The 17,973-nt window shown below is 52.8% G+C and overlaps 1 long non-coding RNA gene across 1 annotated transcript; it reads right to left on the reverse strand.

The window, feature by feature from the left end:
- Nucleotides 1-1,282: 1,282 nt before the first annotated feature.
- Nucleotides 1,283-6,515, reverse strand: LOC143377490 (uncharacterized). The gene is made up of 3 exons (XR_013087348.1): nt 4,882-6,515; nt 4,580-4,782; nt 1,283-1,500 (listed from the first exon to the last, which is right to left on the reverse strand). It is a non-coding gene; the product is annotated as an uncharacterized LOC143377490 (long non-coding RNA).
- Between the last annotated feature and the right edge of the window lie 11,458 nt (nt 6,516-17,973).

Here is a 17,973-nt window from a genome sequence, read left to right on the forward strand (position 1 = left end):
GACCGCGGTGGCTACTAAAATACCCCCGCGATTACGGTTTTTAATTGATCGTCGATTCGCGATGAACTCATCGATGACGCTGTGCTTCGGCAGCTGTCGTTTCTTCCGTCGAATCTTCTCACAAAAAAAAAAAGTGGAGGGAGGAATTAAGCAGAGGTAGCTAGCTCGAAGAAGCTACGCGTGCATTCGGTGACCAAAGGAACGCGCGTCTGGTCCGAGAGCGAATGGGACTTTAATAATCCCTGCGGAGACGCAGTTGCAAGGGTTGAACGGTCGAAAGGCCGGGGCAGCATAATTTTCTGCTCGCACTCGCGGAGGATTACCGGGGAAAGAGTGACACGGTTCCCTTTTGTCTTGCCGGTGAGTCTGGTCGGAATACAAACCCTATCTAATCTCCCGTTTCCAGGTTACCGGGGTTCAACGGGGTCGGACAATACAATTCCCCTCCCCGCTGCCGCCGCTGCTTCTGGCGAGAGATTTCAAGAAGACAGCAGGGCGACTCGCGTGCATCTCCGCGGTGCCGTTCTCCCTGACAAATTCACCGAGAACCTTTCCTCCTCCTTTCGCCGTACTCGGCCATGTAAAAGGAAGGGAATTGATCGCCGAAGACGCAGGTACATACTTAGCTACGTACGTACATGCATCGGTTGCATCGCGGGGCGAGGGAGCGAGCCGGCTCCGAGCCCCAATCCCGTTCGATCCGAGAGGGAGGTCCAAATTCGATCGGTCCGAAGCTAACCCAGACTCGGTCCGGAGGGACTTCCGTTGCACTCGTTCGACCGACACAGGCACAAGCCGCACCGCACACGTACGCCGGCCGAGGTGAAGCGAGGTCGATGGAAAGTGGCATAATCGCGGATGTGGATCGGCTCAAGGAGAGCAGAAGAGGAGATCCTTTACCTTACTTATGTAACGAGCGGCCGCTCTGTGTCTCGTGTCTTCGACCGAGACCCTCTCCCGACCGTTCCTCCGCCTCTCCTCTTTCCCCTCCACCCTTACCCCTCCCTTCCCCCTCTCCCCGACGTCCCTAGATCCATCAAGCTGCTCTCGCGATCGCTGTCCCTGAAAATCCGCATGTCCCAATGGGTCCGCGCCGCTCGCACCCCTTTTCCCCATCTCTTCCCCCTTCTTCCACTTTGTTTCTAACCAAAGGCTCGATCCTCCGGCTTCTAGAAGCCGGGAAGATCGCCCACGATCGTTTCCGAGGGAGCACTGGCGGTCTCGGGCTTAATTAGATAAAACAGGGCTCGATGAGCAGGGGGATCTCGTGGAAGAGGGCAAGTATCAGGGGATTAAACGAAGACGAGAACTCTTTTAGGGAAAGCTCCATTTATTTTCTTGCTTTAGGCACGTACGGCGAGAGGCTACTCTGGTATGCATTGCAAGGAAGAAGGATGCTGCCTGACACACGAGGTCCCTTCTCGGATCGCTATCTTCCCAACCGTGGGATTCCTCCCTCGAACCCTTGCTCCTACGAATCCCCCGCTGCAGCCGGGAAGCCTGAAACAAAAGCAAGCGGAGATGATCCAGGGACAGTTGAGCGGCTCGACGTCCCAGAGCTGAGCGTCATTGCCGAAAGCGAGGCACCGAGCCGCGGAGCAGAAGAGGCTCCAGATCGAATCGGAGCGGCGATGTCTGATCCGCTGGCTGGCGAGTATAAAGCCCCGGGTCTGAGCTCACCGACGGACGGCCGTCATCGCTTTACGATCGGACTTTCGCGGCACGCTGCGGTGGCACATCGCCGGTTGATGGTGTTTTCGGTTGTTCCTCTCGGGAAGGGGCCGGATTCGTTTAACGGCCCGCCGTAAAAGTCCGCGGCGAGGGGCCGTGAGGGCGTTACGCCGGTGATTTCGACACCGAAAACAGGGGGCCGTTGTTGTCGGAGGTCATCCGCCGGTTCAACGCTCGGGGCGTTTACCTGGCTCCGAATCCTTGGGCCATTGACGTGCGCCGACGTGTGTCGCATTACCATCTCTTCCGCGATCCTGGGTATTTATAGATCGACCACGAAACCGAGGGTCCGCGGTGCCTAAGCGTTCCGCGGATATTAGCCGAGAGTTTCTTCGGCAGGGCAGGGCGCGCGGAGCTTAGGTAGGTCGATTAGCGACGACGGTAGCTTGAGCGAATGATAATGATGATAGGCTCTGCGATCGGCTCTTCTCTCGGGAGCAGTTGAATGGGTTCGCGGAGCAGGCGAGTGCCTTGACCCTGGGAGGACTTCGCGGCGAAGAAAAGTGCGAAGGAACCGATGACTCGAGCGTAATCCGGGTCGTCTTGCCGGTCGACTTTCCGCCGCCGTTCGGGCAGAGGCCGAGAGGGAGCTGGTCGCCCGAGGAGGCGGCACAGTGACGTAACTTTCGAATCTCGAATCCCGAGCCCTCTGCGGACGACACCTGAGCGCCGCGAAATTGACAGTGAAAACACTAAAGGAAACGTTGCGGTAGCTGCTGCGCAAAGATTCCGGGCACGTCCACCTGCGAGTCCACCTAATTTCTCCCTCTTCTCTCCTCGGGCTGCTCTACTCTATTTCACCAGCGGGGAACCGCGGAGGAACTGATGGATCGAGGAGAAGAGGAGCCGAGAAGCCTGAAACCATCGGTCGAACCGAAATAGACATTCGAAGTAGAAGGCAACAGCATCGGTGTCCACGGGCGGTTAAAGGAGGACCCGGGGAAGGTCTGAGAGGCGACCGACCGAGTCCCCAGGTCCCCGTTAGCCGAGCAGGCAAATCTTGGGGCCGATCGACCGGGTGGAACGATTCGATCGGCCGTCGTAATCGGAATCGCGACCAACTCACGCCACTGGGAGCGGGCGGGAAGGGGATGAGAATACCGAAGAAGGAGAAAAGCCGAGGCGGCCGGCCGTGGGGGGGTTGGGAGAGGTGGTGGAGGTGGCGAGGCGATGGACGACAGGGTCAGAAACGAAAGGAGACGAGACGAGACGAGGAGGAAGGTGATGGCCGGTGGAGGTGGTCGCTGGGACACGGTAGCGACGGTAGAGGTGGCAGGAAGAAGGACGAAGGAGAAGCGGAGGGAGACGAGCAGCTAGTCCAACGAAGACACAAGTTCATATCCAAGGAGATGTGGGACGATGGCCCGGAGTAACCTCCATCAAGGATGGACTTCCAACCACCGACCGCCGCGTCGGGACGTACTATACATCCATACCTTTCCTCGCCAGTTATGCGAGCCTGGATAATCATCCTGTAGCGAGCGGCCCCGATCCTCCGGCGCAGCCTCCTCGTCGCGACAAAACTGCTGTTTCTTTTCTTCCTTTTCAAAAATCTTCTGCCCTTTCCCCGAAGCGTCCTTCTCTCACCCTTATTCCTCGACGTGGATAAAAATGTCGCCGGCCAGCGGTGGAGGAAAGGGAACTCAGCGGTCGCAGGGGGTAGCGTTGCTCATTTCGATTAACCTTGGATGCAGCGACAAATTCGGCGAGATGATCAGCCAATCGTTGGGAGAATATAGAGCGGAACAGGGCGAAAATACCCGGCAGACTTCTATTCCCGCGCGGGATCAGTTTCTATTTTCAAGACAGTTTGGTAAGGAGCCCAAGATTACTGGACCTGAAAACGGCGGTCGATTGTCGCGCGTGCACGTTTGCGATTTTATTTATCGCGGATGACGGCCGCGGGGTGAACGGCCGGCGGGAGAAAAAAGTATTGTTGTTTTCTTTCGACGAACGCCTCGAGCGGGTAATGACGTCGACGAGCGGCGCGCGCGCTCGAAATGTGGAACAGGAATCGTAGAAAACGAGGGAAATTCTCGTTTAATCTTTAGACCACCGATCCGTGGCGGGCTGCCCCAAATTTGCCAGCGCGCCTAGCGCCGGTCGCAACCGAAAGTATCCCCCTGGTCGCGAGGCGGAAATTCTCGCGGCGCGTTCCTTAAAATCCGCTCTCGCCTCCCTGCAAATTCGCGGAAGCTCGTCGAAGGTGACGGTGGTTTTCGGGGGTGGGGGAGAATGACTGCGCGCGTTCTGACGAAATCCCCGACGGTGTTACGGCACCGAATTGTCGGGAAGAAAGTGCTTTGAGGCGAGTCGAGGTAGCTAATCGTTGATAAATAATCAGACAACGGGGCAGCACACCAAGTCGCGCAAATCGCGCCTTGGTCGCGTTCCAAGTCCCAGGTTTCGGAGACAGACCAAGGGCCCTGCTAGAATTTTCGAAACGGGGTGGGTGGCTCGTAGGAAATGACGGAAGGAAGGGGGTAGAGCCGCGCGCGGTCTCGGTAGAGAAGACGGTCGCCGTAGAAGGAAATCGTGACAGGTCGGAACAATTCCGCGGCATTCCGCGAGATGGTCAGGCCGACGAACTCCGTGCAAGTCCGTGCGAACAGAAACGAACGCATACGCGTGAAAGTAATGCCTGCCTCTCGGTGTGCGAGGCGGTGCTCGCGAGCGTGCCCGCGAGCGAGCGAGCGAGCGAGCCTGTTGTGCACGACTCGTGTGCCTGCACCGCGTCACATGACTTCGCCTTAACCCAGTGCCAGTGGCAGTGCCCATTGAACGAGCGGTTTTTGGGTCTAGGTCTATCGAGGGCGTTCACCCTGGCTTGCGTTGTTAACACACTTACCATACCGCGCGAGGAGCGGAGCAGGCCTCGCCGACGCGACGCTACCAACCAATACCACCGCCAGCCAGCCCGACGAAGAGAGTAACGTCTGCCTACGCCACTATGACCTCCGGCCACGTGGTCAAGAGGCTTCACTTTTAATCGAGCTCCAACGGACCAGCTCCATCCGGCCGGCTCTTCCCAGCTGCCGCGCGCCGCCGTCTCTGCAAAACCAAAAGCCGCGCGTGGGTAATCCCCCTTTTCTAGCACCCTGCCGGATAAAATTCGCGCGACCGTGAATTATCCCAAAGGCTTCTTGGTACCGAGTGTCGATGTTCATTGAGTTTTAACGATGGATCAATGCCTAGGGAGACGCTGGTGCTTGAAAGTAGATCGGCGAAGCGCGTTCGTGAAATTCTACGCGGAGGTCGTTGTCCCAGGGTAGCGACAGGATCAGGACATTCATCCCGCTGGTATTGTTACCGCAGCAGCGCGTCCATCTTCGCAGCGGACGGTGAAAAATACATCTGCCTACGCCCCGACACCTCGGCGATGTCTCGGCAGTGGTGTCTCTTGCGTAGTCGAGCTGTGATTTTTAAACCGCTTCGGCTTGGATGCTGTCACTGTGCCATCGAAACGAAAGATTCGCCGGGGACCCAGTTGCCATTTCGCGAGCGAACATGGCTGGAGCCGCGCGGCGGTTGTATCGGTTCCATTGAACCCGTCCTCGCAGCCCACTCGTTTCACCTTCGCTTGGAGCGCGGTCGTTTAACAGTACATCTTTCGGATGTAAATTTCGTCCGGGTCGGGTGACGAAATTCACTCTCCCGCTCGTCCCTGCGATACACAGTTACGCCGCGGCGGGTATGATACTTTCGTTGACGCCGCGTGGAAAAGTTTCCTAAACGCAGTCGGGGCGAAGTGACGCCGCGTTACCGTTAGCCCGCGCGCTCGCCGGTCATTGGAACGGGGAGAAGGGTGAAAGCCCTGTGCCCTATGATAGCCGCTCCGAGTGAATGGGCTCGGCTGCCCCCCGGGGACCGTTATCGTTAGCCTTATCGCCCACGGAAGCTGGATACGAGCGGTGAAGCATCCTGGGAACGCGTTCGATTACCCAAAGAACTTTCTAACGCGCGCGGGCCATCGACGGTTCGCGATCCTTCTCCATTGATCCAGATGCCTCGGTGTATCGTAACGCCGAGGTCGTTTACATGCGGACGGCGCTTTATTTCCTCGTTTTAACTGACCCGCTTGCTCGCGAGGAAAGGAGCCAGGAGAAACCGAACGAATTAACCCCCCGAGTTCAACGAACTACCTGCGTTTATAAAGCTCCCAACGCGTCGCATCGAGCTTCTTATCGCCAGCTTTGGGTGTCGTGGCTCTTGCCGTCAATTTTCAATCATCCTGACGTTAGACACCGGAGACTTTAAGCAATCGGATGTTCTAAGTTTGTCACGCGATCTTTGCGTTCTATTCCATTCTGGGGCGAAGAAGACGCCTCTAAATAGACTCCGCACGTTCGATCCGATCGAGGCGGAAATCTGGCAGCGATGAACGGCTTGGAAAGGCGCGCGCAGACGGTGTCTCCTCGCGGCAGCGATTCCTGGAGAAGACGGGGCAAGTGGCTAGGGCTGTTCGAGTACTCGGATATTCGAGTAGCTTGAAATGCGGACTGAGCCGAGTACTCGAATAGAACCGAGCAACTCGAAAAGAGGGAGCAACTCGAATAGAACCGAGCAACTCGAATAGAACCGAACAACTCGAATTTTTTCGAGCGGGCCGAAAGAACCGAGCAACTCGAATAGAACCGAACAACTCGAATTTTTTCGAGCAGGCCGAAAGAACCGAGCAACTCGAATAGAACCGAGCAACTCGAATAGAACCGAGCAACTCGAATAGAACCGAACAACTCGAATAGAACCGAGCAACTCGAATAGATCCGAACAACTCGAATAGAACCGAGCAACTCGAATAGAACCGAGCAACTCGAATAGATCCGAACAACTCGAATAGAACCGAGCAACTCGAATAGATCCGAACAACTCGAATAGAACCGAGCAACTCGAATAGATCCGAACAACTCGAATAGAACCGAGCAACTCGAATAGATCCGAACAACTCGAATAGAACCGAGCAACTCGAATAGAACCGAGCAACTCGAATAGATCCGAACAACTCGAATAGAACCGAGCAACTCGAATAGAACCGAGCAACTCGAATAGAACCGAGCAACTCGAATAGATCCGAACAACTCGAATAGAACCGAGAACTTGAATTTTGTCGAGCGGCTCGAAGTAAACCGAGCAACTCGAATAGAACCGAACAACTCGAATTTTTTCGAGCGGGCCGAAAGTACTGAACAATCCAGTTTGTCGAGTAGTTTGAAGTTTCAATGATTCGAATATTTTAGAATATGTTTATTTACTGAATAATGGTTCGTAATTATTATTATTATTATTATTTCGACTTTATTACTCGTTAAACAAATAGTAGGTAACTTAAGACTTGGAATTAATAATACTAACTCTTTTTCTACGGAAAGGTGTGGAGATTAATTTTTTAAAAAATTTTCATTAACTTCATCCTCGAAATCTTCCACGTTTTCGAATTCTGCAGCGCCTTCAGTAGTGGGCAATGCCCAACAAAAACTTTGGCACATCACGAATTGCCACCTCGCTTTGTTTCTAAACTACACGGCGTACAGATGTCATATTTTGCAAACATTCAGATTTCATCTAGATATACATGGAAAAACCCATACTTTTAATTTTGACTCTTTGAATTCTTGATTTATTTATACTTATTCGTTCTTCATTAACGGGTAACACCCTTTGTCACCCAACAGTGACTCGACAGAAATATAACCAATACGGAGAATGCAAAAAAGAAAGAAAAATAAAGGAAAACGCAAGAGGAAATATTAATAAATCATACATACGCGAAAAATTATTTTCAATAGTTTGAGAATATTTTCATTTGCAGTTTACATTTGAATTACTCACATTATTACTGCGGTCTCGCCTTTACTCGTATCTTACTTTCTCCTTATGTACTATATTTTCTGTTTAACGAGTAATAAAGTCGAAATAATAATAATAATAATTACGAACCATTATCCACTAAATAAACATATTCTAAAATATTCGAAACATTCACTCGACAAACCGACCCGGTCGATACTTTCGGCCCGCTCGGTTTACTTCGAGCCGCTCGAAAAAATTCGAGTTCTCGAAAACGTGGAAAACTTCGAGGATGAAGTTAATGAAAATTTAAAAAAAATTAATCTCCACACCTTTCCGTAGAAAAATAGTTACTATTATTAATTCCAACTCTTAAGTGTCCTACTATTTCTTTAACGAGTAGTAAAGTCGAAATAATAATAATAATAATAATAATTACGAACCATTATCCACTAAATAAACATATTCTAAAATATTCGAATCATTCAAGCTTCAAACTACTCGACAAACTGGACTGTTCGGTACTTTCGCCCCCCCAATTTACTTTTCGAGCTGCTCGAAAAAATTCGAGTTCTCGGTTCTATTCGCATTACTGGCTTTTTTTTTCGAGTACTCGGCTCGGTTCGGTTCTTCGAGCCGAGCCAGTCTCGGCTCGTATTTTCCGAGTACTGGAACAGCTCTACGAGTGGCGTGGATCGACGACGATCCTCGAGCTCTCTCGATCTCGTATGCGTGCCGCGCACCGGGGTCCGATGCACATGCACCAGCACATGCAAGCGCGCACGTAGACGACCGGCGACGAACGCTCGCGCCGTTCAGGAACTGCGATGCGTGACCTAGTGCCGTTGCGAGCGTTCTACCTTCGAACTAGGTCTTCCTCGTTCCCAACTAAGTCCGCGATCGCACACACGCGGCCACGCGCGCCATGCAACGCCACGCCACGCCGAGAATGCACCGGCCCGCCGAGCGTGCGATCCTCTCCAGGCGAATCCGTCTGGCACGAAACCACCAGACGTCCACCTGCGGATGCACCCTACCCTGCGGCCCGTGCAGAAGTCGCTGCTGCGTCCACGAATTTACAAGGGAGGTAAGTAGACGAGGGTGACGAGAAGTATCCAGCTGGTCCAGGAGATTGGACCGCTCGGCGGTTGCCACGGGAGTTGAGCTTCTCTAGGGAAGCGAGCGCCGCTACCTTGGGTTTCGTCGAGCGATGACTGGCCGAAAAGGCGTAATACCCGGTGGCGTCATCCTCTCCTCCACTTGGCTCCTTCTTAGCCCGCGCGTTGTTACGTAGGCGCGTGGTATTCGGTACGAAATATCGGCAGGGCGAGGGAATCCTCGTAACGTTGCTTCTCGCGAATGTCTCTAGGACACGCAGTAGCCACCATAGAACGCCATCGAACGCCGTCGAGCATTCCAGACGCTGCCATGCCTGCCCGGAGAACTCCGCTTCTTCGTAACTTTCTCGCGGCGTGTTCGCGGTACCAGTGAATTCGAGACGGCCACCCAAAATCGACCATTACGTAAGGCAGAGCGCGTTGCCGCCTCCCGCCCCTCCGCGGCGATCGCTATCGTTTCGGGGGCCCGTTAGAAGCGGATCTGTTTACCAGCGCAGTGGTACACCTGCGAGGAGGCCCGTTCGCATAAGCGAGCGAGCGAGCGAGCGAGCGAAACACGGCAGCGGGTCAATGCCTCGTATACGGAGCAGTATACGACTCGCCGACTTTCCGTATATGCCCAGAAACCTCGGCTGAGATTCGTCGCCGAGCCGGATGGCTCGATAAAAACGAATGTGTCACGGGAGAATTCCCTTTTCAAAGCGGAATCGTTCGCCCCGGCGATCCTCCTCGCCTCCGTTCTCACCGGGCCGGCACGTCGCCTCCTCTCTTAACCGGCCCGTTAAATCAAGCATCCCTTCCGCGGGCTTCCTCGCCCGGACGGGTTGCATCGCCTTGCGACCGACGAAAACGACGGCGTTCGGCCGCGAGGTTGGCCGTTGTGGGTCACGGTGTTTCCGTTATAATAGCGGCCGCGGAGGTGTTGAAACTATATTTTTTCGCGCGGCGTCGCGGGTAATTTAGATCTTGCGTCACGTACGCGGCGGCGCTTCCTGCGCGGACAGCAGGCGCGGGGGAGCGAGAGAGGCTGCCGGCCGTGTCGCAGGCCAGTTACGAAATAGCGCGGCAATAAACGTGATCGTCTATGGAAGATAAATGGAGGCTTAGTCACGAGCGAGGCACGGCTACGAATTCGACGGGTTGGACGTTTCAGGGTCGGGCCTTTAACCTCGAGCATTGAACCCCACGCAAAAAGCTACTCGGGACAGAAGGCTCTTCTTTTTCGTTTAATTCCGTCGGAATATATTATTATTATTATTATTTTATTTAGCGGGAAATCCCTTAATATACAAGATATACACGCAAACCAGAGCCTATACCGTGTAGAACATAAGTAAATATTGATTATTTAATTAATTAACCGCGCGTGAATTTAATAGTAATAATAATATATTTATTTTACGGGACAAGCTCATTACAACATGTGCAGTAATTTGCACAGACAATATAGGAACTAACACCGTGTTCGAATCACCAAAAAACAAGTGAAAATATATATATATAAGGAGTATAAAGAGTTCAGGCGTAGGTCTGGAGTGTAGGTCTGGATTACTCTAAATAATGCCATCAAGAATTCGCTAAATGACTAAATAATCTCGCGCGAAAAGAGCTGAGCGAGCCTACGAAGGGGTCTACCTCATTAAACTGCTGATTAGCGTACCGCATACCCCTATTAATAGGGTCAATTGTGTAGTAAGAGTACAACGGCAGCTTATGGACGAATTTCTCGGCTTTGAACGAAGGACCCCAGGTGACCGCGACCTGGCAACCGTGACTCGAGTTCGAGGAGGGAAATTGCTCATCCTGGATTTCCCATCGAGCGACGCGACGTGCCGCGTTGAGCGCGCGCGAGCATTTTGCATACAATCGGTAACGCGAGTCGAGCGGGTCCGGGAACCGGTTGTTAAAAATATGACAAACCGGTCGCCAAAATGGAGAAAAAGACTGCCGAACCGTAACCCCCGTGGTCCGCTGATCGAACGGGCGGCGCTGGTCGCGGTGGCTGGGTCCGATGCCGGCCGAAACGAGACACCGGTGGAAGCGAACGTTTGCTACTTGATTAGACCCTTGACCGCGAATCATCGCGGCCGTGAACCGTAGGTAGAAAGAGAGAAAGAACGAGGAGGAGGTGGAGGAACGGTGACGTCAGGCAGCTTCGCGCTAATCCACCGAATCGCTGCGGCGAGTTCGTTGACGCAACACGATTACGCGGGATCGCCGATAGCCTTGCCGGTTGGAGGGAGCGAAGCAGGAGCTTGCGAATAAAAAGCGAGATGGGACAAAGAAATCGGCGATCTCGCGGGATCATCGCTAGCGCGCGAGGAGTGGCTGATCGATTTGCGAGGCGGGTTGCTGCTTTAGGTCCGAGACCGTAACTTGCTATTCGTACGAGATAATGAGCGCGCGGCAAGCGGCGAGTAGCGATCGGAAAAAATCCCGTTGCCCGGCCCGGTGGATGAGCCGTGGACGAAATTCCGTGGCCGTTCGCGGTTTGCTGGAGGGAAGCGTGGATGTCGATACCGTTTGGCTCGCGGTCGAAGCCATCGCTAGGGACAGCCACGAGGAAGCAGAGCGGTCGTCGACCCCTGAAAATACTCTTACGCATTGTGTGCCACTTCACTTCTGAGCGGTCTCGAGTCTCGAGGCGAGCGAGGACGAAGAACGAGCGAGTGGCCGCCGCGCGGCGTCCCTCGCCTCCGGGCGAGCGAGGACGATCCTCGATGTTTCCGACTCGGTGTTACATTATGGCTCACCGTAGGATTCCACGCAGCCCCTTTCGCTCCGCCTCTCCCTCATCCACCGACGCCTCCTCCCTTTCTTCCACTTTTTTTTCCTTTTTTCTACTTTGTCCTCCTCCTTCTTCTTCTTCTTCCTCTTCTTGTATTCCTCCACTCAGCGTTCGTTCCTCGTTTCAGCTCGGGCCCCAAAGCTAACAGTACTCCGGTGCCTAGCCTAGCCAGACGTTGAGACCGTCAGGGACGTACCGCTCGGATTTCCGGGGCCCAAATGAAAACGAACCGGCCCCTCCGAGTGTAACGTTACCGAGCTCAGCCCCTGCTGCAAGCCCGTCGCGTCCTTCGGGCACCGGGAACCACCGCAACTCTAACCCCTTTAACGGTTCCACGCATTCCTTCCTGCCCTCCGGCTGCTCGGAATTGATAAAGAACACACGCGAACTTGTCGCGCTCGCCGCTGAATAAGAATGCCCGCGGCGACCCAGAGTGAAGAGTTCGCGGGGCCGATTAGCAGCGTATTGGAATTCGTTTGGCGTCTCTGCCACGCCGTCGGATGGAGAAGGTCCGATCGCGAGACAGGGGGGCAAGCCTCGAAGTACCGAAGGTCAAGCTGCAGGGACTCCCAGGGCGAGGTCGCGATTACGAAATCCTCGAGGCGCCGGGTGCGTGAATGCTTCAAGGATCTGCCTACTCGCTATTCAAGGTCCTTGGTAGGCTGGGCCTTGATTCCAGTGGGGGAGAATTAGAATCGTCAGGACAGATGGCGTCGGTTTATTCAAGGTCCACCTGACGCGCTGCGCCTCAGAGCTTCCTCTATAGCAGCATTAGACCAAGCAAGATGGAGCGAGCATTTAATCTCTTTCTAGGAGACCACCGCGCAGGCCACAGGGTGGACGGAAAGCAGAGTGAGGTCTGAGAGACCGCGTCTTAACTCGATGGGATCACCTTAACGAATTTTTGCTATTGGACAGGCTATAACAATTATAAACGTTCGCAACCGGGGAAACCTACCCGTAATCGTCAAGACAGTCGAAATGGGAAGGACATAGGATCCCGCGACTGGACAGGCACCAAATCCGTCGGAAATCCCGGTGCTGCGTCGGCTAATCACCGCCCGTTCTTATCACGTTCGAGAGCAGCCAGCCACTGTGACCGTAATTACTCGTCGCGGGGAAACGAGACGCGTATTCCCGATGTAGGTGAAGTAGCCTTTCCAGCTAACGGCTCGGAATCAAGAGGAGTACTTTCTTTCGCGGATCTCATCCTGCGCCTTGATACCATTGGTTAAGATCCTTCGGTTCGTCGATGCACCCTTCCCGAACAGTGCACGCTCCTCGGAACGTTGCGTCCGCAGAATCCTCCCCGACGTCGACTGCAAAAAGGCAATTAGCCAGAGCGGGCACGAGACGCGTGGAGCGTGCGCTTCAAAAGATTCCACCCGACCGCTACAATTACTCGGGTCAAAAGGAAAAGCGTGCTCCAAGGCATCGCCAAAATGCATCTGCCAATTATCGGCGCTGGTTACCACTCAAAGGAGCGACAGGCCACGGCAATTTGGCGGCGGCGTCGAGCTAAAAGCGAGACGGGCTCTCTCGCGAGAGGCAGATCTGCCCGATGTAGGTGAAGTTTCTAATACAAAGCGCCCGCGAGGACTCGCGCGTCGCGCGCGCCTCCTGCGCGTACACCGCCGCGGCGGAACCACCTCCACCGCCGCGCGGAGAAGTAAACTAGTGCATCCCGGTGGATCGTGCACGCAACCGCGATGCAAGAGAGTATTTTCAGGGGTTAACGAACCCGCCGCGGACATCTCTCGCCGGCCGTGTCATACTTCTCGCGCTTACTCCGCGCGGCCGAGCTGACGCGAGAGGGGAAATCCGCGATTCCCCCTCCCCCGATCGATTCTAATTTCAGCTCCGTTGGAAAGTCATCCGCCAGGAGCTTCTAGCCTCGCGCTTTTAATCAGCGTCGACTTCGGCCCGATCGGCGAGGATCTAATTGCAAGGAGGCGGGCGGACAATGGCTGGCGAGGAACCGAATTCCCTCGGCCGCCTATGACACAGATCGCAGAATGCACTTCCGGCGAAACGCGCCGTCGACCTTCCGCCGTCTCCGCGAGCGGATGCCGGGGCGGGGGGCGCAAGGTGAAGGTAAAGGTAGCGTCGAAGGTACGCCGCGAGAAGTGGCGATTTAGCGCGATGACGGTAGCTCGGTAACGACGAGCTAGCTAAGTAGTGCAAGCGTAAGAGTGCCCGATGCTAGAGGTCAGTAACCACTCGCGAACGCTTCGCTCCGTTCCGTTCCGTTCCGTTCCGGTTACCCGCTCCGCGCGCGCGGCACGGCCGATCGCTCTCCTCCTCGGCAGACCGTCGTCGACCAATTTTTTTCTCAACACTTCCCACAAATAAATCTCGGCCCTCGGCTGAAATGCCGCCACTTTAGTTTCAGTCGCACGCTTCGCGCCGCGCGCCCTGACAAGCTTAGGGTATGTATGTACGAGTGCTTTCCCCGACGTTTGGGATCAGCACGAGGGGGGAAACCCGATAGCAGATTTCCGAGGAAGTTCCTTTGATGCAGCGATCGAGTATCTTGATCGACGATCTCGGCCCTAAGCATTGCTGTGTATTTAGACGCTTTGACTTATCTCGCGGACAATCCTCGTCCGTCGCCTCTCCTGCATTGTCCCGCGCCCCTTCTCCTCTTTCTAACACCTTGCATTTTAATCGGCGATGCTTAGAAGCACCGTGACCATCGCCGGTGCCTCGAGCTCTTGATAGAAACACAGTAGGTAGCTGGTGTTCTATAAAAGTGATCGTCGCGATTTCCTCCTCTTGAAGCGTCTGCAGAGTAGAAGCGCGAACAACGGTGCGTGCACGGAAGTAGAATTGGGCCTGGTTCTGCAGAGAGCTACCAACCCTTAATGATCTGAAACTGAGGAAATTTAGTTGGATGATTTTAATTGTTAAAGAACAGCTTTAGTTCTATTGGGTATATTTTAATTGTTTTTGTTGCTTTGAGGGGTTGTTATACATGGCCAGACAACCGAACAGAGGGGAATGTTTGTGATTTTTTTTTTAAACGGAAGAATATATTTTTACAAAACTTTTTGCATTTTTTTGCTTTTCTCATTTCGTATTTTTCTTGTTGTTATATGCGTTACGTTTGTAATGTGGTTGCAAGAAAATAATTCTAAATTATTTAAACATTTACGCGAGTGTTGCACGAGCTTCAGGCAATACACACATCGCTATTTTTCATGAGCAGAAATAAGGACGTTTAGAGCATTATATAGTTAATTACAAATTACTAATAGTTAAAGATCTTGAAATATCTTTCTTAAATAGTTTTTGGATTGGTTGATTTATTATTAAAGAATTAATCAATTACTCTGCAAATTTTGATCGCAAACAAATTTTTTTCACCTTCTTTATGACGAGTTAACTCTTAAATGAGCATAAATTGGGATATTCGCCTTAATAGAGCAATATTTAAAGAACATTTGGTAACTTTTTTGTAGAAAAATATTCACGTTTATAATTAAGTTACAACCGACATCCAAGAAGCCTTTTTGAAAAGTTGTTTTTGCGGTGGGCACTGCCATTCGGAACCAGATTATCTAAAGTAAAAAAACAAGAAAGGTTTAGTTAGTATATTAATGTATATTTGAGTGATGGAGGTAATTTCCGGAATATTAATTTAACCCTTCGTTGACACTCTGGGTGTGAGCCACCCAGGTATGTCAAAGTTGATCGAAAAAAGAGGTGTGTCAACGAAGGGTTAAAACAAAATGGCGACTAATTAAAGCTGAAGTCCTGATTTTTCGCGTGATTTATCACAATTAAAAATCAGGACTTCAACTTTAAATAGCCACCATTTTCTTTTAAATTAATATTTCGGAAATTCCATCCGTCAATCAGCGGATACATTAATATACTAACAAAATCTTTCTTATTTTCTTTATTTTAGATACTCAGGTTCCGAATGGCAGGGCTCACCGTAAAAACAACTTTTTAAAAGGCTTCTTAGATATCGGTCGTAACTTTATTATAAACATCAATATTTTTCTACAAAAAAAATTATCAAATGTTCTTTAAACGTTGCTCTTTTAAGTGCAGAAAGTTCTGTGAAAATATATGCTTCTGCTTTTTAAAAAAAAAATCACAAACATTCGCCTCTTTTCGGCCGCCTGACTAGGTACAACCCCTTAAGAGGGTACACCCGTTTGAACCCTCGGAAACTGTGTACATTTTCTGGATTTTTTTACAAGTCAACGGCTTAATAAAGATTTCCTGTTTTTTTACTATCTTTACATAGTATTACAAACTTCTTAAAAAAACAGTTTCACTTAAAAAACTATTGTTTTTCGAAAGTTATGCATACATATCCGAAAGTCTCTCGATTTCAGACGGCTATAATAATAACCTATTAATGAATAGGTTATTTGAAATTTTCTGTAGTTTTTATTTGTCAAGCATAAAATGGGAGCATTTTCCATGCTTGGTGGTTTTCATAATTGTGTAACGTAAGAGTTGTCCTATGGCTTGGTAACTTTTTGCATAATGAAGATCACAAGATTATGGGACCCGTGCTGAGTTTAACTAATTTTATTGTAATTTTAGGGGTTTGTACCTTTCTGCATAACTAGGCCCAGTTCATTCGCAGCCGCGGTGACGCTGGCGCGGCCTTACTTTCGATCGACTTTCAAATTTACGATCTACGTGCAGCGGGGACACGGTTGGGCCGCACGCGAAACGCATTATTCGCCCCCTCGGCCCTCTTACGTAACGCGCGGAGGCTCGATAAATCGACACGGTCGCCCGTGTCTCGTATTTCTCGGCGGGGACGCGCCACCGGAATCTCGGAGACTTTAACGCCCGGGAAGACGGTTCGCAGGGAGCTCTCGCGCGCGCGAGAGAGAGAGAACTTCGCGCCGCCACCGCCTCGATCCCTGCGATTCTTCCTCTCTGTTCTCTTATTGTTACGAGGTCGTCGCCGTCGTTACCGTCAATTATAAAATCGCGGCGAGATAGAATCGGAGCAGGCGAGAAGGATAATGCATCCTAACGGTAGCGATGCTCCTCGGCGATTATCGCGGCGGCGAGGGGGGGGGGGGGGGGGGGGAGGAGGGAGGCGCGAAATCGATCCGCGAGGTTTTTCCTATCGCCGACACCAGATTCCCCGTCGTCGCTCCTCGGCCGTTAAGAATGAAGCCGAAGAAACACGAAAAGAAATCGAGTGCCGGCTCGATGGCTCGGATTTCCGAAGGTCAGTAACCAGAGGCAAGAAACGCGGAAGAGCGGTGCCGCGTAAAAACGGAGCGCCGATTAAAATTATATAATTACGCTGGCGGATCGGCCGATGCCTCGGCATCCTTAAAAGATGCCCCCTTTTTTGCGTGACTCGGTACCTCCGTCGGTCTAACCGACTAACTTCTCCGCGCTTAGGAGTGTCTTTAGCAACTAGTCACGCTCCGGCTACCGGAAACCTCGCAGCGGATTGAAAAGTGAAAAGCGGAAAACGGGAAAAGCGGAAAACGGGAGAATCGCGAGAGAGGGAGGAAGACTTCGGATGCGCGTCGAGACCGCATTCGAACGATTGATAAATAGAACCGAGAACGATAAGGGGAACAAAGCGAAGAGGAAAGTTACATCCCCCTTTGTCCATTTTCATCTCACTCGACCAGATTCCCTTCTGCACGGTCCCCGGCCGCGGGGGGAGAGTGCGGGCCCGCGGGGAGGCCTACGAGGTCGAGGAGATCTACGCCTCGGTCCTTCGACTCGTATTTTCGGAGGTCAGTAACCAGCCGAGGAGAAGGAAGACACGGTCGCGCGCTCGCCTTCGCCTTCGCCCTCGCGCGAAGGGGGAGAGGAGACGGAAGAAGCGAGGCCTACGCGCGTGTACGGCCAGAGGGGGGACCGCGCGTCGGGAAAACGGGGAGAGGGAGCGCGGTGGAAAGGGATACGAAGACGGTCGGTGGTCGGGCGGAAAGAAGAGGGAACCAGGTGCGGGAAGGTAGACGGAGACGGGAGAAGGCGGCGGGCCTGCCTCGCACAGGAGAACTCGGAGCGGTGCTAAGGGGGTGGGGAAGAGTACCGTTGCTTCTGTCGATGGGGAATACTGAAGCGAGCGAACGAGCGAGCCAACGAAACGTACCGGCTGCATCGTCGTTCTGCACTGGTGTCGGGGCGAGCAGCCGAGAATCCGAGGGTAGCAGAGGCAGGAGAGAACGAGGAAAGGAGCGGAGCCGAAGTAAGAAGGAACGAGGAGCGAAGGAAAGGAGCCTTGACTCTCGCGGTGCTCTCCGCCGAGCTCGCGAGGGAGCCGAGGGGGCCACGGGCAGCGGCAACGAGGGAACAAGGAAGAGCGAACGAGAGGAGGAGGAGGACAACTGGTAGGGCCGAGCAGAGCCGAGCCGAGCGAAGCGGAGGAGCCAGCCGGCCTCCTCTTCCTTCCTCGCCCTCCGCCAGTCCTCCCGGCGACGCACACGAACGCGCCACGTTTACACCCTGCCCGGCTGTGTTACGTTAGTGCGTACACGCGCGCACACCGCGGCCCGTATACACAAGGAGACACTCACCTAGACTCACCTTACCCGCCGTGCTCGT

The sequence above is a fragment of the Andrena cerasifolii genome, chromosome 16 (genome assembly GCF_050908995.1).
Source record: "Andrena cerasifolii isolate SP2316 chromosome 16, iyAndCera1_principal, whole genome shotgun sequence".
In the NCBI taxonomy this organism is placed as follows: Eukaryota; Metazoa; Arthropoda; class Insecta; order Hymenoptera; family Andrenidae; genus Andrena; species Andrena cerasifolii.